General features: G+C 44.1%; 1 protein-coding gene and 2 long non-coding RNA genes across 7 annotated transcripts in view; 2 read left to right on the top strand and 1 right to left on the bottom strand.

The window, feature by feature from the left end:
- Positions 1 to 17561, top strand: part of LOC122544642 (uncharacterized) — a 38938-nt gene extending 21377 nt beyond the window's left edge. The window contains exons 4-6 of one of the 2 annotated variants that reach the window (XR_015755144.1): positions 5129 to 5196; positions 5920 to 6089; positions 16739 to 17561. This is a non-coding gene — a long non-coding RNA (uncharacterized LOC122544642). Of the gene's footprint in view, positions 1 to 5128; positions 5197 to 5919; positions 6090 to 7265; positions 8737 to 16738 lie in introns of those variants that run through there. The other variant, XR_015755143.1, reaches the window with a different exon arrangement.
- LOC148135381 (uncharacterized) overlaps positions 1 to 21313 on the bottom strand; it is a 293567-nt gene extending 272254 nt beyond the window's left edge. For 2 of the 4 annotated variants that reach the window (XR_015755082.1, XM_087984648.1), the window contains exons 1-2: positions 21182 to 21313; positions 903 to 1114 (exon numbers count right to left, since the gene is read on the bottom strand). The gene's annotated coding sequence lies outside the window, so the exon portion shown is untranslated. Of the gene's footprint in view, positions 1 to 902; positions 1115 to 14691; positions 14913 to 21181 lie in introns of those variants that run through there. The other 2 variants (XR_015755084.1, XR_015755083.1) reach the window with 2 other exon arrangements.
- Positions 21314 to 22790: 1477 nt separating this feature from the next.
- The window catches only part of LOC122544670 (uncharacterized), a 28082-nt gene continuing 26147 nt past the window's right edge, over positions 22791 to 24725 (top strand). The window contains exon 1 of the long non-coding RNA XR_006310432.2: positions 22791 to 22904. This is a non-coding gene — a long non-coding RNA (uncharacterized LOC122544670). The remainder of the gene's footprint in view (positions 22905 to 24725) is intronic.

Raw genomic sequence — 24725 nt, 5'->3', positions numbered from 1 at the left:
GTCCCTCACATGTCCCCTTCAACACTTAAACAACTATTCTTATTTCCCATTTTAATACTTGGCCATTTCTTTATGTAATTTAATTAACCTTATTGAGGTCCGGTGTCACCTTCTTTCACACCCACTTCAGGGTCCTACCTTCGCGTGGGGGATTTCCCGTCTTAACAACCGGTCTAAGGCTGGGTGATCGAATCAGGTAGACACCTTACTCATCAAATTAATCTTAGCCAATTAAACACGTTATTTTAAAAGTTGCCAATTTCCCGTACTTCTCGTACGTCCCGTATTTCTCGTACGTACCCGACCACCAAGGCAATACTTAAAGGTCCCTTTTCTTACCTTGGTCTGTGCACAAGAGTTACCTGGTCGAATCTGTGCGCCCTTATCCCACGGCAATACGTGGCAACCACTACCATTGCCTAACCCGGTCGCTTATCCGACCGAACTTCCCGCCGTGTGTTTGTGCGCCCTGTTCCACAGCAATTCCCCGGATATATCCACCTGGCAACAGTGACAACTGCTACCTACCCGGGTTGATTGGGTTCGCCTAACCCAGTTGCCCGGATACCCAGATATATCCGACTGGCAGCAACTACCACTGCCAGCCACCCGGATACATCCACCTGGCAATGATAACAACCGCTACCTACCCTGGTTGATCGGGTTCGCCTAACCCGGTTGCCCAGAACCCCGTATACCCGGATGTATCTGACTGGCAGCAACTGCCGCTGCTGGCCTCCCGGATATATCCACCTGGCAACAGTATCAACGGCTACCTACCCTGGCTGACCGGATTCACCTATTCCAGTCGCCAGCACCCCGGTTCCCCGGATATATCCGAACGGCAGCAACTACTGCTGCCTACCCTGGTCGCCCGGCAAATCTTTTAAGACCTTTCTTACCCGGGTCTTGTGCACACAAGAGTCACCCGACCGAACCTGCCCCATCTGCCCATCTTGTTTCCAGGGTCTCGCAGTCCGGATCACACTCACCCAAAGCCGCCTTGGCAACAAGGGGAAACTAGAGATCGCCAAAATCAGCGAGGTGCACCTTCTCCGTTTCTCCAAGAATGCCTAGCGACCGGAGCTTGGGATCCCGGAACGAGCCCCCAAATCTGTTAGAAACAAAGTCAATAAAATTTATACGAGACCACCAAAACTGGAAACAAGACAATTTATTCTACGATCTTGCAAGAAAGGGCATCAAATGCAGAATTGAGCAAATTAGAACTCAGGTTAGTGTACAGTTATACCCTTTGAGCCGAGTGAGGTCATTTCTCCAGACTCCTAATTACCCAATCTCTCTTACTGTACCATACTACTGCCCAGCTGCGCTCCACCCTTATTACTTCCCCCTTCCCCAGGTTGGCAATCTTCCTCTCTGTAAGTGCTGACACACACATTATTTTGTCGACAGGACATCAAGATCTGGTTTAACATTTTGTATCATTTCTGCTAGTACATTCCATCCGCGGACATTTCATTAACTTGTATCATTTTGTATAGCCGAAGCATTTCGGTTATCTCCGCTTTTTGCTGAAAACATAATTTTTTAAAAAGAACTTATTTGCTATAATAATTACACACCAAAGTTAATATTTAATTAACCACAATTATACATTGAAAAGTAGAGATACTCTTCCCTAAATACCTGCAGAGTTAATAGTTCTCTCGCTGTATCCCTTTTCTGTATGCTTTTTCTATATCTGCAAAAACAACACTTTTCCCCATTTCTAACACCGAGATAATAGGCCCAAGCTGCTCACAATATTCCAAACGCAGTCTGACCAGAGCTGATAGCGCCTCAGCAGTACGTCTCTGCTCTTGTATTGTAGCCTCCTTGAAATAAATGATAAAATGGCATTTGCCTTCCAAACTGCGAACTGAACCTGTCAGTTAACCTTGAGAGAATTCCTGAATTAGAACTCCCAAGGTCCCTTGTCTTTGAGATTTTTGAAGACTTTCCCTGTTCAAAAAATTATCAACATATTTATTCCTTCTACCAGAGTGCAAAGCCTCACAATTTCCCATATTGTATTCCATCTGTCACTTCTTCGTCCACTCTTGCAGCCTGTCCAAATCCTTCTAACCCTCCGCACCTCCTCAGCACTACCTGCCCCTCCACCGACATCTATCCCATGTGCAAACGTGGTAAGAATACCCTTAGTTACTTTGTCCAGATCATTTACGGCATAACATGAATAGTTGTGGTCACAACACTGACCCCTATGGAAGTCCATGAGTCACTGGCTGCCATTCTGTAAATGACCCTTTTATCCTGACTCTCTGCCTTCTGCCAGGCAGCCAATTAACTGCCTTTACCTTATTTAGCAGCCTGCTGCGTGGTACCTTATCAAAGGCCTTCTGGAAATGCAAATTGATTACATCCACTGGCTCTGTGTTGTCTAACTTGCTTGTTACCTCCTCAAAGAATTTGAACAGATTTGTCAGGGAAGATCTCTCCTTAACAAAGTCGTGCTGACTCTGCCCTATTTTATTTATTTATGCACTTTCAAGTACTCTGCAGCCTCATTCTAAACAAGGGATTCTCAAGCCTTAGGAATGACTACGTTCTACCTATGTAGCCTGTAGTTTCCTGCCTCCCTTTCTTAAACACATGTTGCATTAGCCATTTTCCAGACATCTGGGACCCTGCCTGACTCCAGTGCTTTCTGAAAGATCATCACCAATGCCTCTCCAATCCACTCCGCTGTCTCCTTCAGTTATCTGGAGTATAGTCCATCCGGTCTTCAGCTTCCCAGCACCCTCCCCTTACCAATGGCCAATGCACTCACTTCCGTCCCCAAGTTTCCCTTGAAGCTCTGGTCGGTTGCTGGTGTCTTCCACTGTTAAAAACTGATGGAAAGTATCTCTTCAGATCCTCTGCCATGCCGTAGTTCCCCATTACTACTTTTCCAGCATTGTTTTCAAGCTGTCCAATGTCCACTCTTGTCTCTTCGTAGCCGTTTAGATATCCAAGAAAATTGCCTGCAGCTCTCTTCTGTATTAGTAGCGAGCTTACTCTCATATTTCACTTTTTCTCCGTCTCCACCTTTTTTAAAAAAGTTATTTCTATTTTTTAAAGACTTCCCAATCTTCTGGCTTCCACAAATCTTTACCACACTATATGCTGCTTGTGTTGCCTTTATGCTCTCCCTGACTTCCCCTGTCAACCAGGGTTGTCTCATCCTCCCCTTAGTATTTTTCTTCTTCCTTGGGATGAATTTCTGCAATGTCTCCTGAATTAACTCAGAAACTCCTGCCATCGCTGCTCCACTGTCTTCACTGGTTGGCTCACCCTTCCAATCAACTCTGTCCAACTCCACCCACACGTCTTTGTAGTTACCTTTACCCAATTGTCATCCCGTTACATCTGATTCAATCTTCTCCCTCTCAAGCTGCAGGGTGAACTCTATTATGTTATGGCCACTGCCTCCTAGGAGTTCATTAACATTGAGCTCCCTAATCAAGTCTCCCTTGTTACACATCACTAAATCCAGAATTGCCTGTTCCGGAGTGGGCTCTACCACAAACTGCTCCAACCAAAAAATCTCTCCGATAATTCCACGTTTTCTTAAGAACCGCTACGAACCTGTTTTTCCTAGTCCACCTGCATATTGAAGTCTCTCGTGATTATTGCATCAGTTCCTTAGATGCTTTTATAATCTCCTGATTTATTTCCTCCCCCACATCCTGACAATGGCTAATGGCTTGTACACAAGTTCCTTCGGGGTCATTTTTCCTTTGTGGTTCCTGATCTCTACCCTCACGGATTCTACACCTTCTGACACTATTTCGCTTCTTGCTGTCAATTTAATTTTATTTCTTGCACACAAGGCAACCCCTCTGACTCTGTCCATTGCCCTTTCGATAGCTTGGATAATTAGTTACCAGCCCTGAACCCCCTGCAGCCTTTTCTCTGATACCTACAACATTGTGCATATCAGCTGATTTACCTTGCTCTGTAGACTGTGTGTATTTAGTTACAAGTCCCTCAGCCCTGCGTTAAATGTCCCTCTTCTCATATTTGTCACTTATCTGCTGTGCATGAAGTTAGATTCCTGATCCTTTCCATACTTTCTGTCTTGCAACATGTTGTGAAAGCTTTAGCCTGTGCTGAGCACTTCCCCATTTTGACTTTTCCATAATTTTGCACGCAGCTGAAAAATAACCCTCCTGTTTTAGTTTAAAGTCCAATATATAGATCCTGGTTATGCCATTCTCCAGGACTCTGATCCCAGCATCATTCACGTGTAGCCTGTCCCATCGGAACAGTTCCATCCTTCCCCAGTACTGACTCCAGTGTCCAGTGAATTCAAACCTCCTGTTTGTCCCACACCAATCTTTCAACCACACACATCTTACTGTAATAATCTTGCTGACTTTATGGCTCAGGTAGTAATCCAGAGACTATTACCTTTTTGATTCTTTTTTAAAATTTATCCCTGAGCTGCACATATTCCTTCAGCAGAACGTCTTCCCTCGATCTGTCTATATTGACAACTGGATTGTTCCTCTGCAACCCAGATGACTATCGTGAAGCCAGGCACCAGGCAGGCAAATCTGCCTTCGGGACTCTCTATTCTGGCAACAGGGAAGAGTCTCTATTCCCCTGACTACACTGTTTACGATTACACTTGCATTTCTCTTTTCTCCTTCCTCTTGAATGGCTCCCTCTTCCACCGTGCTGTGGTCAGTTTGCTCATCCTCCCTACAGCCCCCACACTTATCCACATCGGGAGCAAGAATCTCAAACATGTTTGACAAGCTGAAGGGCTGAGGCTCATTCAGCACTACACTCTGGTTTCCTCTACCTGCCTCACTCATGGTCACACCCTTCTATCCCTGACCACTGATTGATTGGAGGTAGTTAATCCAAGGGGTGTGACTGCCTCCTGAAACAGAGCATCCAGGTAACTCCTGCCCCTCCCTGATGTGTGGCAATGTTTGTAGCTCAGACTTCAGCTCAACAATCTGAGCTGGAATCCCTCAACCAACACTTGTGATGGTTGTAGTAGCTATGGACCACAATGGGGTCCACCAGCTCTGACGACATGCCGTTAAGACACCTCGCCTGGTCTGGCCCCTCCATTTTAATGACTTGGTGCTTAATTTGATTTTTTAAACAGTTCACGCTGAAAGAACATCCACTGCTGTTGGAGAGATTAATTGACCATGCTCAAGAGGCCAAAATTAAGTAAGTGCAGATATCTTGAAAGATTGTGTGGCTGGCAGAGATTAGAGGTGGGAATGATCACTATTATAAAGGGATTTGAAAAGAATGACGTGAAATGTGTTAAAATGTTGCTTTTCCTCAATTTGTGACCTCTTTATTTTTGTGAGCTCAGGGTGAGGAGAACAAAACTCAGTGTGAGTGAGCACACAGGCAGCGGGGTGTTGGATGAACTGAAGATTACAGGGAGGTTGAAAGTGGGAGGTGGATCAGGAGTGTGTTAGGGTCATTCAGTCTTGAGGTTACAAAGGACTGGATGAGATTTCAGCACCTGGCACTGAGATTGTGTTGGAGTCAGGCCACGTTACTGAAATAGAAATAGAACATCACAGTGAGGATGTGGGTCTGTGGTTTAAAGCTAATCTCCAAATGCGATATTCCCTTAATGTTGTGAAGAGCCTGGTTCAGATAGTTACCAGTGGGAGTGATACAGGTGGAGTTAGGAAGTTTTGTAACAGAGACTGAAGCCAGCAAACAAAGGATCAGGAGTAGGCCTTTCAGCTGTTCCACTATTGAATGAACTCCTGGCTGCTGTGTGGAGTTCAGCCTTTGGCCCATATCCCTGAATACCTTTGTTAAACAAAAGTTGATCTGTCTCAGATTGGAAACTAACAACTTAGTGATTGACTTCCAACCCTCTTCCATCCTTTTCATATTAAAGTCATTCTTCATATCTCTCTCATATAGACTCTGCTCCCACGTTCTTGATTAAATTGGAGAAAGTTTCTATTCATTCAGCACTGGATGTTGGGACGTTGTGCGAGTTGGACGGAGCTTCAAGGGAGTGTTGTCACATATGCCTGCTCTGCGGTCCTTCATGGTGGTGGAAGTGGCTGTTTTGGGAAGTTATGCTCAAGGTATGGTTGAGCAGTTGGTCGATAAAACCCCTCTCATTCTCCTTCTAGTACTGTGGAATATAACGTGGGAAAATATATTGGGCGGCACGGTAGCTCAGTGGTTAGCACTGCTGCCTCACAGCACCAGGATCCCAGGTTCGATTCCAGCCTCAGGTCACCGTCTGTGTGGAGGTTGCACATTATCCCCAAAACTGCATGGATTTCCTCCGGGTGCTCCGGCTTCCTCCCACAGTCACAAAGATGTGCAGGCCAGGTAAATTGGCCATGGTAAATTGCCCGTAGTGTTAGGTGCATTAGTCAGAGAGAAGTGGGTCTGGGTGGTTACTCTTCAGAGGGTCAGTGTGGACTGGTTGGGCCAAAGGGCCTGTTTGCACACTGTAGGGAATTTAATCTAATATGCGTTTCGGCAGGAAGAGTAGGAGAGGTGAATATTATTTAATGAGGGAATACTGCAGCGCAGAGAACTTTGGGTCCTTCTGCTTGAAAGATGAAAAACTAGCATCCGGGTTCAGTGAGTACCCAGGAAAGGAAATGGTCAGTTGGCTTTTATTTAAAGGGAATGGGGAGAAAAAAAATGGAAGTTTTGGTAAAACTGTTCAAGAGATGGGTCAGATCACACTTGGAATACTGAGTTGCTTTTGTCCCTTGTTTTGGAAAAGGCAGTCCATAGAGTATTCAGGAGATTGATCCTGGATATGGGAGAAATTTCTCAGGAAATCAGTTTGAGCAGACTGCTTCTGTACTCATTGGAGTTCAGAAGAATGAGACAAGACCTTATGGAAAGATTCTGAGGGGTTTGACATTGTGGATTCAGGGAGATTGTTATTACTTGTTTGAGAGTTGAGGACATAATCTCAGAGTAAAGAATCACCTGTTTAAAATGGATCTGGAGGAATTCCTGCTGTTAGAGTACAGAATACTGCAGTGGCGGCTGTGCTGCTCAGTGTGTCCAAGGCTGAGATAAATAGATTTTTAATTAGGAAGGGATTCAATGGTGGGGGCATAAGGCAGGAAAATTGAGCTGAGGATTATTGGATCAGTTCTGATCTCACTGAATGGTGAGAGCAGACTTGCTGGGTTGAGTTACCTACTTCTGCTCTTACATCTGATGGTTTTAAACATTTTCTTTTTTAGCTTCTCACTTGTTTTGCTTTTTGTTTTCAATGAACTTCACAGCTAATTAGATGATGATTTGCAATGAGGAGACTTAAAACCAGGTACCACTTCCCAAGCTGCCGAGTTTATTGCCGCCTGAATATCATTGGGTTTTGAAGTAAAAAAAAAGCACCGCTCACAGTGGGGGAGAAACCGTACATGTGTTGTACATGTGGACAAGTCTTCAGCAGATCACTGCCCATCACGATATAAATACAGCCACACTGGGGAAAGGCCATTCATCTGTTCCAAGGGTGGGAAAGGATTCACTCGATCATCCACCTTGCTGAAACCCGAGCAAGTTCACACAGAGGACAGACCTTTGAAATGCTCAGAATGTGGGAGGTGTTTTAAAAACTCTGGGGCATGATATCCCAACAAGATCTTCACAGTGACGAAAGACCCTTCATGTGCTCTCACTGTGGGTGTGGGTTCAAGCCATCATCCAACCTCATTCAACACCAGCGGATCCACACTGGGGAGAGACCATTCACCTGCTCTCACGATGGGAAAGGATTTTCTCATAAATCCAACCAGTTAAAACACCAGCGATCTCTCGGAAGGTAGAGGCTGTTCTGCTGTACTGACTGTGAGAAGAGAATCATTGTGAAATCCAAGCTGCTGAAACACCAGTGAATTCATGAGAAATGACAGTGCCTGGTTTTTACTGTGAACATCTCCCTGCTTCATAGTCTCAGCCAGAAGATTTTGTTTCAATTCCCACCTGATATGGAGCTATGTCAAAGAACTTAATTAGTTTTGTAATTGATAACTGAATGATATCCACTGGGGCAGGTTTCTACTGAAGTTAATGAACTCTAGCTCAGTTAAAGGGATGACTGTTCTGGATGACAGTGAAATAAATGCACTTTGTGTTAAACACACTGTAACAAACCTATTTCTAATTTCTAAGTGCTCATTGAAGTGATCTCCCTCTGACTGTGTTATGGAAGAATCACTCAATGTTTTATAAAAAATACCAGGAGACACAGAAAATCCTTCACAAAATTAAACTTTAATCTTGCAAAATCAAAGCTGTGGGAGCTAGAGAAATGTCTTCCCTGGCTCCCCACAGGCTTTGTTCTACTGCAATTTATACAGTTGTTCTTCCCGCACTTATCGGATAACATTAGCATAACCAATGATGCTGGCTTGCTTTATCTTTCTAAACTAATCACCGTCTGCCACACTGGTTCCCTCCATCACATTACAACCACATTGTTTTCAGCATTAGCTCATCTACCAGTGATTCGGCTAACCTATCACAATACACTATCATTATCTGTTACTGGAGCCCTGTAATATGATACCAGGCATGCATTGCAACACTAAGATAACTACATAACTGCCAGAGTAACTTCCATAACTGAAGGAGTTGGAATTTACTGATGATCACATCCAGCACCCAATTTGATTCATTGTAATCTTTCTCAATTGACTGTGTGGAAATTTTAGCCTGGTTACAGGTGTTAATAAAAGGATAAAAAGTCAATTATATCAAATTTGTGGTGAACACCCAACTTGCTAACACTTTCTAATATCCTTCGCACTTCCTTTTGAAAAGTTTCTCTTTCTCTCTCCTCCATCTTGTGAGGAGCTCATGCAACTGCTTTGTCATTCAGATTGAGATAATCTGAGCAGCTGTCTCTTCCATGTCCCTCCTTTCCCTGAAACTGTCTCTGAAGTTCCACTTTGTCAGAGTCCTGAATACTCAACTTTCTCCAGCTCCTCTCCTACCTTGTGAGCTCCTCGTGTTCATGAGAACTAACTTCTTGTCTCTCAATTTTCCCACTCAATTGTCGAGCATCCAACCTCCTCCCATTCACTGATATTGGTAACAGTTCTTGCTCTCGTCAGGTAAGGTCCCTGTCATTTGAATTCCACCATTATCGTCCATCCAGTGAAAACAAACATGGCCTCGTTTCCAAACTCCCTTTCCTTTCCAAAAAACTAGAACTTGGTAACCCCCAAGGGAGGAGCCTAGCCCTGGCTCCTGCTATTCTCAACCACACGACACCATGAGGTGAGCTCACCCAAAGGCATGGCATTAGTTTTCACACATCTGCTGACATTACCCAATTCTACCTCATCAGACAACCCAATGTCTCCATTATTCCACTGCTGCTAAATTATCAGAGAGTGTATTCCACAGCACTGGATGTTTTATTGATTTGTTGAGTCACAGGATGTGGGCATCACTCACTCATCCAGGGCACTTAAGAGCCAACCACATTGCTGTGGATCTAGAATCATGTACAGCAGACTGGGTATGGACAGGATTTCCTTCCTTTCAAGGACTTTAGTGTACTAAGTGGGATTATCCAACAATCAACCAGGTCATCATTAGTCTTTTAATTCCAGATTTTCATTGAATTCAAATTCCATCATCTGTCATAGTGGACATCAAAACCAGATCCCCCAAACATTACCTGGATCCCTAGTTTAATAGTCTCCCGATAATCCACCAAGCTACTGCTTCCATGAGCAGAAATTTGCTCCAGTTAAAAATTGCAAAATCCCTCTTGATCACTGTAATATCTAGTCCATAACTCTGTGATATCCGCACATTGGGCTGTGTTTCGCCCTGCCCCTGTTACCTGCACTTCCTCACTGAGATAGCTGCATTCCACTCATTCTGCCCACTTTAGCATCTCTGATTGTCATTGCTCCATTATAGCCTTGCCTGAGCAGGACGTTCTGATATTCCATCCCTCAACCAGTCTGCCTCTCTCCTTGTTAATATTTGTTCAAAACTTGCCCTGCAATCAAAATTTTCGTCATTCAAGGAAATACCATTCAATGTGTCGGTGCCCAATGTTTATTTTGCAGACTCTCCTGAAGGATGTTGAGATGTTCTCTTCCATAAAACATGTTCCATGTGACTGATCTTCTTTTATAGTGTGAGGCCAGAGATTGCTTGTGTGTCTGAGGAGTCTGAAATGATGCTACGTATTGTGTAATCAGAGTACAAACTCGGACTTTCATTCAATCGTAAAGTCATTGAGGCAGCTCAGAGCGATTGGGCCAAAGATACTAACTTGAGAAACTCCTGCAGTGGTGTTCTCGGTTTGGGATGATTGACCACTAAGAATTACAAACATAAGAATCTGGAGTAAGAGTTGGCCATCTGGCCCTTTGAGCCTGCTCTGCCATTCAAGAAGATCATGGCTGATCTTTTCCCAGCCTCTGCTCTGCTTTCCCCAGCTTCAGCTCTACTTTCCCAGCCTCTCACCATAACCCTGAATTCCTTTACTCTTCCAAACATTATCTTAGCTTTAAAAACATTCAATGAAGAAACCTCAACTGCTTCACTGGGCAGGGAATTCTACAAATTCACAACCCTCTGAGAAGGAACTTCTTCACCCAATTCAGTCCTAAATCTACTCCCCCTAATTTTGAGTCAATGCCCTCTTGTTCGAGGTTCACCCACCAGTGGCAACTTTCTTCCTGCTTCAATCTCATCTATTCCATTCATAATTTTATATGTTTCTGTAAGATTCATTCCCCACCAACCTTCTAAATTCCAATGATTATAATCCCAGCCTACTCAGTCTCTCCTCTTAAAGCAACCCCCTCAACTCAAGAACCTAGTGAGCCTCCTCTGCACCCCGTTTAGTGCCAGTACCTCCTTTCTCAAGTAAGGAGACCAAAACTGCACACAGTACTCTAGATGTAACCTCACCAACACCCTATATAGCCACAACATATCCTCCCCGGTTTTAAACTCAATCCCTCCACCAATAAAGGACAATATTCCATTGGTCTTAGTATTTACCTGCTGCATCCGCAGACCAGCCTTCTGCGATTTATGCTCAAGGAAACCCAAGTCCCATTGCACAGTAGCTTACTGCAAATTTTTACTGTTCAAATAATAGACCGTTTTACTATTATTGCTACTAAAATGGATGTCTTCACATTTACCAACATTGTACTCCATCTGCCAGATCTTCACCCACACACTTGTTCATATGCCTCGAAACGTTTGTCATCTGCTAACTTTAACACACATGTGGTCCCCAACTCCACACCATCTGTGTAAATTGTAAACAATTGTGGTCCTAACACTGATCCCTGATTCACACCACTAGTCATTGATTGCCAACCAGAAAAGCATCCAAATTTCCCCACTCCTGTTAGTTAACCAACCCTCTGTCCATGCTAATCGATTGCCTGTAATGCCGTGCACCTTTATCTTATGCAGCAGCCTTTTGCACAGCACCTTGTGGAATGCCTTTTGGAAATCGAGATGTATCACATCACTTGGTCCACATTGTTCAGCGTACTTATAAAGTCTTCATAGTATTCTAGAAGATTAATTAAGCATGACCTGCTGTGCCTGGCGATTGGGACAATTTCTATTGAGATGCCTTGCTATTTCTTCCTTGATAATAGACTCGAGCATCTTGCCACTACATATGTTAAGCTAACTGGCCTATAATTCCCCATTTGTTTTCTCTACCTCCCTTCTTAAACAGTGGCATCACATTTGCTGTTTTCCAATCTTCAAAACTGACCCAAACTCCAGCTAAGTTTAGAAAATTACCAAGAGCGCCATCTCTTTTAGTCCTCTCGGATGCAATCCGTTAGGGCCAGGAGACTTTTCTACCCTTATATCTGTTAGTTTGTCCAATTTCTAGGTCCTCACTGCAACAGGCTGGAGAAGATATGGCGGGGGACCTGGCTGATAGCCACAGGTGAGGTCACAGAAGAGTGGAGGGTGGCAAAGGTATCATTATTCAAGAATGTTGCAAAGAAAAACCTGGGAACTACAGACCATTAAGCCTTAATCTGTCTTAGGTAAATTACTTGAAGGTTCTGAGAGATATGATTTACATGCAATTGGAAAGATCAGGTTTGATATGGAATGGTCAGCATAGATTTGTGAGTGTGTGAGGTCTTGTATTTTGGAAAGACAAATCAAGGTAGGAGTTTCATGGTGAATCATAAAGTATAAGGAGTATAGTGGAACAGAGGGAACTTGGAGTTCAAGTTCACAGTTCTGTCAAAGTGGAGTAATAGGAAGTTGGAAGAATTGAAAAAGGCAAGTTATCGTTTGAATAGGAGAGAAAGTTCAAAATGTCAGTGCAAAGGCTACAGCAGGTCACAAGGAAGACACTTATTGCGAAAGGAATTGAGTCGGGAAGTAGGTAATTGTTGCTGCAACTGTACAAGGGATTGGGGTTTCCACATCCAGAGTACTGCAGACAGTTTTGGTCCCATTCCTTGAGGAGGGATGTAGTTGAGTTGGAGGGAGTTCAAAGGAGATCACTGAATTGATTGCCAAGATGAAAAGGTTATTCATATGAGAAGAGACTGGTACAATTTTGATCTCTCAAGGACAGAGGCAGTTCAGAAGAGATTCACCCAATCATTTCCAGCGATGAAGAGTTTGCCTTAGATGAGAGATTGAGCGGTTTCTCTGGAGTTTGGAAGAGAGGAAAACTAACTGAGGGCTATAAGGTGACAAAGGGGATATTGACAAAGGAGAAGAAGAGAGGATGTTTGCTCTTGTAGGAGAATCTAGAATGAGAGGTTATCGGTTCAGGATAAGGAGCTGGACAGATTGAAAATAGAGATAAGGAGGAATGAATTCTCTCAAATGAGGAAGGGGTTGTAAATCTGTGGGATCACTCCCCCCACACTGCATAAATTGGAGGAGGAGACAGACAGATTGTTAATCAGTGATGGGTCAAAGGGAGTGTGCAGGAAAGTGGAGTTGAGGCTGAGATGGGATAGCAGAGCAGGTTCCTGACAGGTTAAATGGACTCAACCTGATCCTCGACTGTATGTTCTTGTGGAGTTATATTGTTAGTAGCATATCAAGTAGGATGGAGAAAATGAAGTTTGATGTAACAAAATAGGTTTTAATTCATGAACATTCAAAAATAAAGACAAAATTGATTCAACACAAATTTGGTGAATGACATTGGTTTAAAAAACGGAAAGACAATACATTTGGGGGGTAAAAAAAATTAAAGCGGGTGCAGGAGCAGAGGGAGCCTGGGGGTATATGTCCACAGATCAGTGAAGGCGGCATAACCGGAGGAGAGCAGTTAATAAAACACACAGCACCCTCGGCTTTATTAATAGGGGCATAGAGACCAAGAACAAGGAGGTGATGTTGAAGTTGTAGAAGACACTGGTGGACTTCAGCTGGAGTGTCAGAGAGTGAGAGGAGAGAGAAATGACTGATAGGTGGTGGTCTAACCTGAGGGTTACCATGCCTCACACAAGGAGAAGAGATGGAGAAGGAGAGTCCTTCATGGTAACCTCAACCAGTGAGAGATTCAAACCCACGCTGCCAATCTTTCTCCACATTTCAAACCAGCCATCCAGCCAAATAAGCTAACCCAACACAAAGCAAAGGGCAGAAAAGCAATTAATTCTGGTGACAGCACAAGTATTGAATGGAGAATAGTCGATCATATTGGAGATAAACCTTTGATCTGTTGGGTTTTTCTTTGTAAGTGTATAACACCTTACCATCACCGGCAACAGAAGCTGAATTTAGAAATACATTTGACAAAGGGAGTTAGCACTCTATTACCCAGGCTGGTTTTGTTCTGTTCTGGACACCTTATTTAAGGAAGGCTGTTCAGATCCTTCAGACAGTGTGAAGGAGATGTATGGAAATTATACCAACGATGAGGGATTTTAGATACAGAGAAAGGTTCAGGAGATTGAGCTTATTCTCTTTCGAGCAGAGAAGATGAAGTGGTGACTTTATTGAGGTGTTGAAAATTTGAACAATTCTGACGGGAAAGCAAGTTATTGTTTCCCATTCATTGGTTTATCTGTAACTGGCTAGAAAGAATTTCAAGATTGTCAGTGAGAGTGTGAGATGAGGAGAAGCTTATTGGGTTGTTGAGTTCAGAACGTGCTGCTTGGGAGGCAAATTCCATAGGAGATTCGAAAAGAGAGCTGGATATAAATTTGAAAGGGATGATGTTAGAGGGCTACAGAGATAGGGCTAGAGAGTGGGACTAGCTGGGTAGCTCTTTCAGGAGCTGGTACAGACAAGAGTGGCCTCCTTCCATACAGTAAAAGTTTGTGATTCTATGAACATAAAAGTTCTGAACCAGATTCTGGACAATTCCAGGTGGTCATTCCTTGGAACCTTGGCTCAGTGATCTTGTTGCCAGGGATTTTTGCACATGAACAGCAGCAAATTGTTGTCACAAGCGGGATTGGAAATCGAGCTGAGGGCATGAATGAGGACAGACCTGCAAGAAATTTCGAATATGCAGAGATCGGGTCAAGTCTATTGAATGGTGACTGTGAATCTGTGAGCTGCTGATCCTACATCATCACATATTGGTCAGCGTTCATGCTGGTATTCATCTGATTGGGAAGATCAACAAAAACAAACCTCTGGAAGCGTTGGAAGGAAGTTTGGGTTGTTTCCTCAACAACAGAGAAGTTTGGTGGTGGAGGGGTCACGATAGAGGTCTGTAAGATCGGTAGTATTGTACAGCAGAGAGTCCTACGGGTTCAGGTACATAATTATTTGGGGTTCGTGTCACAAGTAGACAAGGTGTTTCAGAAAGTGTTTAGAACACTTGCCTTCATTGCTCAGCCCATTGAGTGTTGGAGTTCGGACACCATGTTGTGGTTGTACAGGATACTGGTGAAGCCTGTTCTGGTGTATTGTGTCAAGTTCTGGTTGCCCTGTTAAGGGAAGGAAATTATTAAGCTGGAGAGGGTTCAGAAAAGATATATCAGTATGTCATTAGGAATGGAGTGACTGAGTTATAAAGAGAGGCTGGATGTGTTGGGACTATTTTAACCGGACCATAGAAGTTTGAGGGGTATGGAGGTTTATGAAATCATGATGGGCATAGATGAGGTGAATGGCAGGTATCTTTTCCCAAAGGTGGGGGACTTCAAGATCAGTGGACATTTTTTCAGGTGAGAGGAAAACCATTTTTAAAAACGAAATGATGGGCAACTTTTTTTTATGGCTAGTGGTTCAAATGGGGATTTAACTTCCAGATGAAGTGGCGGATACAAGGACAGTTACCATGTTTAAAAGACATTTAGAGAAGTACAAGAATAGGAAAGGTTTGGAAAGATATGGGACAAGTGCAAACAAGTGGGACTAGTTTAGGTTGAGATTATGGACGGCTTGGACTAGTTGGACTGAAGGGTCTGTTTACTTGCTGTATGACTCTACGATGCTATAATGAGGGACATTAGCAGGGGGACAGGAAGCAGCTGTTCCCCTTAGTCAAAGGGTCAGTAACAAGGAGGGACATCATTTTAAAGTGAATGGAAAGAGGATTTGAGAGCGATTTGAGGATTGTTTCACCCACAGAATGGTGGGGATCCTAAATGTGTGAAAATAAAATATTTGGACTTTCAGTTTCTATTTGAAATCACTAATTGCTCCGGTGTGTGGAAATGCCACTTGGTAACTGCAGGGGATTCCATGATTTATTAATGTGGAATATTCATATAAAGGAGCTGGAGGAAGCCATTCAGCCCCTTGATCCTGTTCCACCATTCAATGGCAGATCTGTGACCTGACTCCATAGACCTGCCTGTGGACTCTATCCCCTTTAATAACTTTGCTGAACAACAAAAAAAAAATTCTCTCTCAGATTTAAAACCAACTGATGCAGTAATGCCTGCTGTTTGTGGAAGAGAGTTCCAAACCTCTCCCAGCCTTTGTGCGTAGCAATACTTCCTAACATCTCTCCTGAACAGTCTGGCCCTAATTCTCCAGCCAGGCCCTCCCTAGTTAAAGGATCCCCAACCAGTGGAAACGCTTTCAATTTCTATACCCTGTCTTCTCCTGTTAATATCTTCGATCAGATCATCCCTAAACCCTGTAAATTCTGGACACAACAGGCTTAATTTGTGTAATCTCACCTCATAACTTAACCCCTGAAGCCCAGGTATCAATCTTGTAAACTCACGCTGTACTCCCAGGCCAATCTATCCTTCCTCAGGTGTGGTGCCCAGATCTGCTCCAAGTCGCATCTAACCAGGGTTTTGTATAACTGCAGCATCCCTTCTGCATCCCTGTACTCCAGTCCTCTCAATATAAAGGCCAGCATTCCATTACCTTTCTTCAGGCAATTAATGTCAGAGATGAAAAGAAATGCAGAAATTGTTGGAGAAACTCAGCAGGGACAGATATTATTTGTCACCTGGGGACTGTCTGACTACGTTGAAAACAACTTTCCATCTTTTCTTTTGACCCTTTAGTTTTGAGCTGTGCTGGAGCCATGTACTCTTCAGTGAAGAACACAGGGATACAGGATGGCAACTATTCATTTTGTTTAAAAACCTTGAGATTATCGAACGGGGGGGGGGGTACTTTGAGAATTATTACTAAACGGCAGAAAATCAAAGGCTTTCCGTATATCTGAGGGAGGCTGTGTGCGATGGGTGTGAAGGAACTTGGAATTCGTCGGGTACACCCTGGGATCCATCTGAGGAAGATAGAACAATATTGATTCTTCATGATTTTATTCCTTTATTCCTTACAGGGATATGTATGGTCAGAGTCTTCCCTGATTGAGCCATTCCAAGTATCTCAGTCTCAAGTCAGGAGTGTGATGGAATGCTCCCTACTTGCCTGGATGGTTGCAGCTCCAACAATATTCGAAAAGCTCAACATCGAGGGAAAAAGCAGTCCCCACTTAATTGGAACCACAACCACAAGCATCTACTCCCTCTACTACCTATGCTCAGTAGCAGCAATACTAAGATGTACTGCAAAAATACACCAAAGATCCTCAGGCAACATCATCAAAACCCATGACCACTTCCATCTAGAAGGACAAGTGCAGCAGATATTTGGGAACACACCCTCCACAAGTTCCCCTTTGGGCCACTCAGTGTCCTGACTTGGATATATGTCACTGTTCCTCTGGTGTCATTGGGTCAAAATCCTGGAATTCCCTCCCTCAAGGCAGTGCGTGTCTACCTACAGTGCATGGACTGCAGCAGTTCAGGAAAGCACCTTCTCAAGTAGGGAACTAAGGATGAGTTGGGCAATAAACACAGGGTTCAGTGGGTGTTGCCCATTGTCATGAGTGATTAATAATAAAAAAAGGTTGTAAATTACCCCGGGGCCTTCACCTTCCATATGTGAGCTTGTTCTGGGAGGGTAGGCACAGACTTTGTAGTGAATGTTGATGCAAAATATACATTCAATGTTATTGAGTCACCTGGTTCGTGAACTGCTTTGAAAATGTTGCTATATGGCCAAGAGATTAGGTTTATATTACTGTTGGGTTGGAGCTGTGACCTTAATTATCAGTCCGTATTTAACTTTGAGGCATCATTTGCTGTTTTTTTAACATTCTGATTCTCTAATCTTTTGGTCACTTTGCTTATTGTTTTTTGATTATAGATGACTCCGAAACAGATAGCCCTTTGGTGTACTCAGTTTTCACCATCTCAAAACCAAGAAAGGCTGGTAAAGAATATAATAGATATACACTTTATAACATTTCTGGTTCAGTGAAAGTGGAGATTTTCTTTGGTTTATCTTAACCCTCAAAAACCTAGCCACTTTCAAACATCGCTAGTGTTTCTCTTGCTTATAGCATGGAGCAAAGGTCTGCCCAAGCTTTTTGAATCTTTTTACATTTGAATTTATTAATCATCGATAGTGTTTGCAATCATCTAAATCATAGAGATGTTCCACCTATGTCAACTAAATTAACAACAGGGCAATGTGAATTGGAAGAGGGAACGTTACACTGATGGCTAATTGCTTTACCTTATTTTCAGGGAATTCCTACATTTTAGGCCCTGGGACATCAATCTGTTGATTGCCCCAGTACAACAGCTTATTGTTTGAGAATTGTCCCTTCTGGCCTTGGTCTTTGGGAGCAAGGAGCCATTCGCTCTGGGTCTAGCATCATTCACATGAAGAGTGTTTCATTTCATTGCCCTGAATGTTTCTTTGATGACACAACGATAGGTGGAAGCACCGGTAGTATTGAGGAAGGGGTAAGGTTGCAGAAGGATTTACAAGAAAAATGCCAGGGATGAAGAGCTTGTCATTTGAGGAGAGGTTGAGGAATAGGAGTCTGGACTCGGTTAGAAGGGCGAGGGTGAATCTGGTTGAAACTTGGAGAATACTGAGAAACCCGGATAGAGTGGACTTAGAGAAGATGTTTCCACGAGTAGAAGAGACTAAGACCCGAAGGCACAGCCTCAGAGTGAAGGGAAGTCCCTTTAGAACGGAGATGAGGAGGAATTTCTTCAGCCAGACAGTGGGGAATCTGTGGAACTCATTACTGCAGAGGGCTGTTATTATGTCTTTAAGACGGAGATAGGTTCTTGATCAGTAGGAGGATTAACTGTTACAGAGAGAAGGCAGGAAAATGGGGGAAACAAACATATCAGCCATGACAGAATGGCGGAGCAGACTTGATGGGCCAAATGCCTGCTATATCTTATAGCCTTGGTTATTAAGAGAATAATAGACTGTGATGCATCACACAGTTTAGGCTCTCAGATTCAGAGCTTTCTGAGCATGTGCTATGAGCCAGCCACACTAAAAAGTGTTCAGGCAACTGGACGATCAACACGGACTAGGAGCCCTCGGGACCCTGCTTCCCCCATTCTATACAGCTGCGGCTGATCTCATCCCAGCCTCACTGCAGTTTCCTGCCCTCCTCCCTTTAACCCCTCACTGATTAACAATTTGTCTGCCCCCTCCTTCAATTTATTCAGTGTCCCGACATGCACCCGCACACTGGGAAGTGAAGTCCCAGAGATTCTCACCCCCTCTGCCTTGGAGAGAAGCCATTTCTCAACATCTCTCATTTCAATCTGTTCCACCCCTTCTCCTGAAACAATGACCCTCTCGTCCTAAATTGTCACACCTGAGGAAACATCCTCTCTGTCTTCTTTGTCAATCCCACCCCCTTTACCACCCTATATCCCTCAGTTGGATCTCCCTTATTCCTCTAAACTCCAGAGCATGTTGGCCTTAACTGCTGAATCTCTATTTCAACGACAAACCCCTCATCTCTGAACATGAAATGTACAAAATCATGCTAGATGGTATCTTGGATGTAGTTTACACATCTCAAAGTGAGTTCGTCATAATTTCCGAGAAAGGCCCGAGTCTGTGCTGGTCAGAAACAACCACCTCGATATTCTCTTATCCCATTTCCCCAGCATTTGGCTCCATAGCCTTGGCGTCACGAGTGCACATTTAAATCCTCCTTCAATGTGATGAGAATTTCTGTGTCTCCCATCCTTATGAGCAGTGACTTCCAGATTGCACACCACCCTCTGGGTGAACAAGATTTTCCTCACATCCCTTCAAAACCTCCTGGCCCTTACCTTCAAACTATAACCCCTCCCCCACCTCCATCAAGCGGGGAAAGTTTCTTCCTGCCTCCCCTATCTTCATCCCTCATCATTTTATACATTCCTCTCTTTCAATCTACTCTGCTGTAGGGACAACAAACCCAGTCTGTCCAACCTCTCTCAATCACTGAAACTCTCCAGCCCCAAGGCAATATACTGGTAATTCTCCCTGTGCACCCTCTCCCACTTAATTTAGATATGTATCGTTGGTAAAGTGTCTTTTCTTTTATTTATAGCTCACTCCAATAGTGCATCAGGGAGGAAACACGCAAGTTATTTTGCAGTGAAAAAGAGGGCAGTTAATTTTTAATCAGCAAAGTTATGTTTTTAGCAGACGGTTAATGTAAAGTCACCATTGTCTCATTAGAGAGAGGGAGAAAGAGGTGTGGGGGAGAAAAAGCAAACAGCTGTTTTATGGTTTAAGCTGAAGGACACCACATCTAAAGCACAGGGAATGATCACTCACAGCAATCTCAACCAGAGCAGCAATTGAACGCATGCTGTCAACGTGACTGTACATTGTAAGCCTACTATAGAATCAACTGAGCTAACCACTGGCATGGCGAGTGGCAAAAACATTGGGTGTCACAGTGGTTAGCATTGCTGCCTCACCGCGCCAGGACTCAGGAACAATTCCAGCCACAGGTGACTGTTTATTGAGAGTTTGCACATCCTCCCCTTCTCTGCATGGGTTTCCTCCCACAGTCCAAAGATGTGCAGTTCAGATGGAGTGGCCTTGCTAAGTTGCCCATAGTGTGAGAGTTATGCACACTAGGAGGATCAGTCATGGGAAATGCAGTGTTACAGGGATTGGAAAGGTGGTGGCACTGGGTTGGTTGCTATTCAGAGGGTCAATATGTGGAGCCGATGGGCCAAAAGGCCTGCTTCCACACTGTAGGATACTATGATGTGCAGGTTAGGGGGATTGGCCATGGTTAATGCAGGGTTACGGGGGGGGGGGGGGGGGGGGTAGGATCAGGACTGAGTGGGATCCTCTTCACTGGCTTGGAACAGACTGGATGGGCTGAATGGTCTCTTTCCACACTGTATGGATTCTGTCGACATCAATGTTTAGCTCAATGGTGTGGGGCATTTTTTATTCCGGTCTCAATTTTGATGAGATTCACTTTCAGTTTCTGAAATAATGGGGAAGCAAAGTCCTATGTTTTCAGCTCCCCAGGGTCTGCTCTGCAGATGTGAACTTGAATCTTGGTGTGGTAGGTGGTGGATTTGGAATGTGATTTTAAACAAAAACAAATCTGGAGTTGGTGACTGTTGTCAGGAACAAACAATCATCTGGTTCAAAATTGAACACGGAGGTGAGGAGGAGTTTCTTCTCAGGGTTACGTGTTGTTGGAACTCCTTGCCACAGGGAGCTGTGTGTGGGGACAGGGAGTAGTTTTAAGGGTGGGATAGGTAGATTTTTGATCAGTCGGGGAATTGAGGGTTACATGTTAAGTGCAGGAAAGTGAGCATGAAGAATGGGGCATCAGCTACAATGCTATTGAATGGATGAGCAGGCTCAAGGGGCCGACTGGCATTCTCCTGTTCCTGTCTGTGATGGTCCTTCAGGGAATGAAATCTGACCTCCTTACCCACTCTGCTCTGCACGTGATTCCTAACGCTTTGCAAACTCTTCACTGCCTTGTGGCTGAGGAAGTCGATTGGTTCAAGGACATTTCAGAATTGCATCCACTTCCCATCTTGGCAGAGATGACCACATTCTGTTCAGAGTACAGAGAAATAACATTTGTCAGAATCAGTTTTTGATTTGTTCCAATCGCGTGCTTTGCCAAGATAAATTGGTCTGTATAATGACCCCAAATATTCACAGCTCCTCCTGTACACTCTGATTGTCTTTCAGGCAAAGTTTGTTTTTCTCATCCATTTTCATAGAGTCATGCAGCACGGAAACAGGCCCTTCAGCCCAACTCGCCCATGCTGACAAGGTTGTCCAAACTCAACTAATCCCATTTATCTGCATTTGGTGCATATTTCTCTGCACCTTTCTTATCCATGTACCTTTACAAATGTCTCTTACATGTAATTGTACCTGCCTCTACCACTTTCTCTGGCCGCTCATTGCATATACTCACTGCCTTCAGTGTGATAAATTTGCCTCTCAGGTCCCTTTTTAATCTTTCCCCTCTCACCTTAAACCTATGCCCACTAGTTTTGGACACCCCTACACTGGGGAAAAGACTATACCTATTTACCTTTTCTGTGCCCCTCGTGATTTTATAACCTCTGTAAGGTCACCCCTCAGCCTCCAACGCACCAGGGGAGAAAAGCTCCCAGCTTATGAAGCTTCTCCTTATAACTCAAACCCTGCAACCTTGGTAACATCTTTGTAAATCTTTTCTATAACCTTTTGAGCTTAACAACATCCTTTCTACAGCAGATTGGCCAAGACTGTACACAGTATTCCAAAAAATGGTCTCACTAACATCCTGTGCAGCTATAACGTGATGCCCCAACTCCTGTCATCAGTGCTCTGACCAGTGAAGGCAAGCATGCCAAACGCTTACTTCACCACAGTGTCAAGCCGCAATGCCACATTTAAGGAACTGTCTTCCTGCATCCCCTAGGTCTGTTTGATCGGAAACACTCCCCAGACGATAGCATCAATAAAGATGTATCTGGACAGATGCATGAATGGGCCTCTCAATATTCTGTAAGTTTCAATCAGGTTCTCTCTCATCTTTCTAAACTCCAACCAGAGTCCTCAGCCTCCTCATATGACAAGTGCTTAATCCCTGGGATCTTTCTTGTAAACCCCCTCTGGACCCCCTCCAAATTCAGCCCATCCTTCCTGAGATAGGGGGCCCAAAACTGCTCACAATGTCCCAAATGTGGTCTGACCAGAGCCTTATACAGCCTCAGCAATACATCCCTGCTCTTGTATTCTAACCCTCCCGAAATGAATGCTAACATTACATTTGCCTTCCTAACCACCAACTGAACCTGCCTGTTAACCTGAAGAGAATCCTGAACTCGGACTCCCAAGTCCCTTTGTGCTTCAGATTTCCGAAACCTTTCCCCATTTTAGGAAACAGTCTCCGCCTCTATTCTTCTAATCCCATTGCACACCCTCCCACACTGTCATCCATCTGCCAACCGAACCTTAACAGGATCCTGAACTCGGACTCACCCCCGAGGACCTTGTTTGTGCTTCAGGCCTGGCAGCATCTGTCCAGAGACAGACAGAGAGAAAGCGGAGTCAACGTTTCGAGTCCGGGGCAGCCGTCCTTCGGGAGAGTGGCCTTTGGTCTTGTTGAGCCGCCGCACAATTTCTTGTTCACTCCCACCTCTCTGTCTGTGTGTGTGTTTGTCATTATTATTGAGTTTGGCGAGTCCCGGAGCCGGCCCTGTTGTTTCTCTCTCCTGAAAGGGTTGTCCCTTTAAAGAGCCTTTCCCCTGAAGCAGCTGCTAACGGTCACTTGGGGCACGAGGCGGCCGTTAACCGCCATCTCGCGCGGGGCCTGAAGCTAAAATGGCGCCGGGGCCACGCGGGAAGGAAAAGCGCCGAGGGAGAGCGGACTGTGTCAACATGTCCCGTTCCCGAGGGTCAGGATGGTGGTTATTGGGGGGTGGAGGGGGACAGGAGAGATACCCCTCCCAGTGAGGCATCTTGTACAAACCGCGAGGTCTCTATCTCTCTCTGTTTGACTGTCTATGACTTGCTTTAACTCTGTCGATTAATCTCGATGACGCTGTGATTTTGTGCCTCTTTCTGACTATGACTATGTTTCTATATAACTCTATATGCCTCTATGTCTATGTCTCTCTGTTTTTCTCTGCCTCTCTATGACCCTCTCTCTGACTGTATGGTGGGAGTACTGTTTGTTGCTGAACACAACAACAACTCCTGCCTTAGAAAAGTGCCTAACAGTTTGCTTTAATCACAGGCATCCCTGTGTCACTCCTAGAGCTGACTGCCGGCTCTGGAAATAAGGTAGTGGAGGGAGACAGCACCTCGTTAAACCACTCGTTCCGACCCCAATTCAATATATTTTCTACAAGAATGGTGACGAGATTTACTAGTGTGAGAAACGAACCCCACTTAATTCATAATTTTCAGTCCGAGTCAGAGTTCCGAAGCAGCACATTTATTCGAACATCTTTAAAAATGGGTGGCCCGACAAGAAGAGACACACCCGACAATAAAATACAGAGTTTTTTATACTTTTTTGAGGGGTCTCTTGACACCCCTACACTGAGCAATAAACCTATCATAAATGTCTATTTCATTCTATGCCCTTATTTGATTATTACTTGCACCCGTTATTCCTTCATTTGGTAATTCCATGCACTCAAGCCTAAGCCTATTATACTTATTAATTACCTCACTTGTTTTTCTTTAAATCTGCCTTATTTGGCTGTCCTTGATCGTTACAGCCTTCCTGTTATTTTGTCCAGTTCGTCTTATTTAACCTTCTGACTTCTGAGATCATCCTTTACTATCTTGATAGTCCAAAAAGTGGACCTACAAACTATGAGCTTATTGTGAAATGCCCCTCCTGCTTCTTTTTTTTCTTTTGTGGTCAGCTACAACACTCAAAAGTAATTTCTTACCTTAAAACTATTTCTTAAAAGACCCTCTATATTTGTTAAAACCAACATACACCTGACAACATGAAATTTTTCTCTCAATCCCTCCTTTTCTATTGGTCAGTGTATGTTGATCTTATTGATTCTGAGACAATGAGGCCTCCAGGTTAGAGAGCATCAGACTTGAAAGTTCATCGACTTTGGAAATGCCTTTGGGGGTATTTTCAACATCATAAGTTGTTAACAAGTAAAGGCCGTCCCCCTGCAGACCCTTCAGGGGCATCTGTTTGGTCAAGGCAGTCTCGATCATTCTCTGAGCGAGACCCTGAATATAAGGAATAATACAATAGCCCAGTGCTGCCAGAATCCCAACGACCACTGTCAAGGAGGTTAGAATAGAAACCACAACTCCTTTCCATTTGCTGAACCAAGACTCCAACCACCCCGTTATTGAAGTGTCCACCCCAGAAATTTCAGCCAATTCACGTGAGAGGGTCGTCAATCCTTGTAAGGCTCGAGTAATCGAGCCGTCTGGGGCCGTGTTATTCGGAATAAAGGTACAGCAACTTCCCCCTATCGTAACACAAA

The sequence above is a fragment of the Chiloscyllium plagiosum genome, unplaced genomic scaffold, assembly GCF_037043375.1.
Source record: "Chiloscyllium plagiosum isolate Xiang-an unplaced genomic scaffold, Cpla_swu_hap1 HiC_scaffold_49, whole genome shotgun sequence".
Classification (NCBI taxonomy): domain Eukaryota; kingdom Metazoa; phylum Chordata; class Chondrichthyes; order Orectolobiformes; family Hemiscylliidae; genus Chiloscyllium; species Chiloscyllium plagiosum.
Note: the sequence above shows the minus strand (reverse complement) of the source record. Positions and strands in the feature narration are given on the sequence as shown.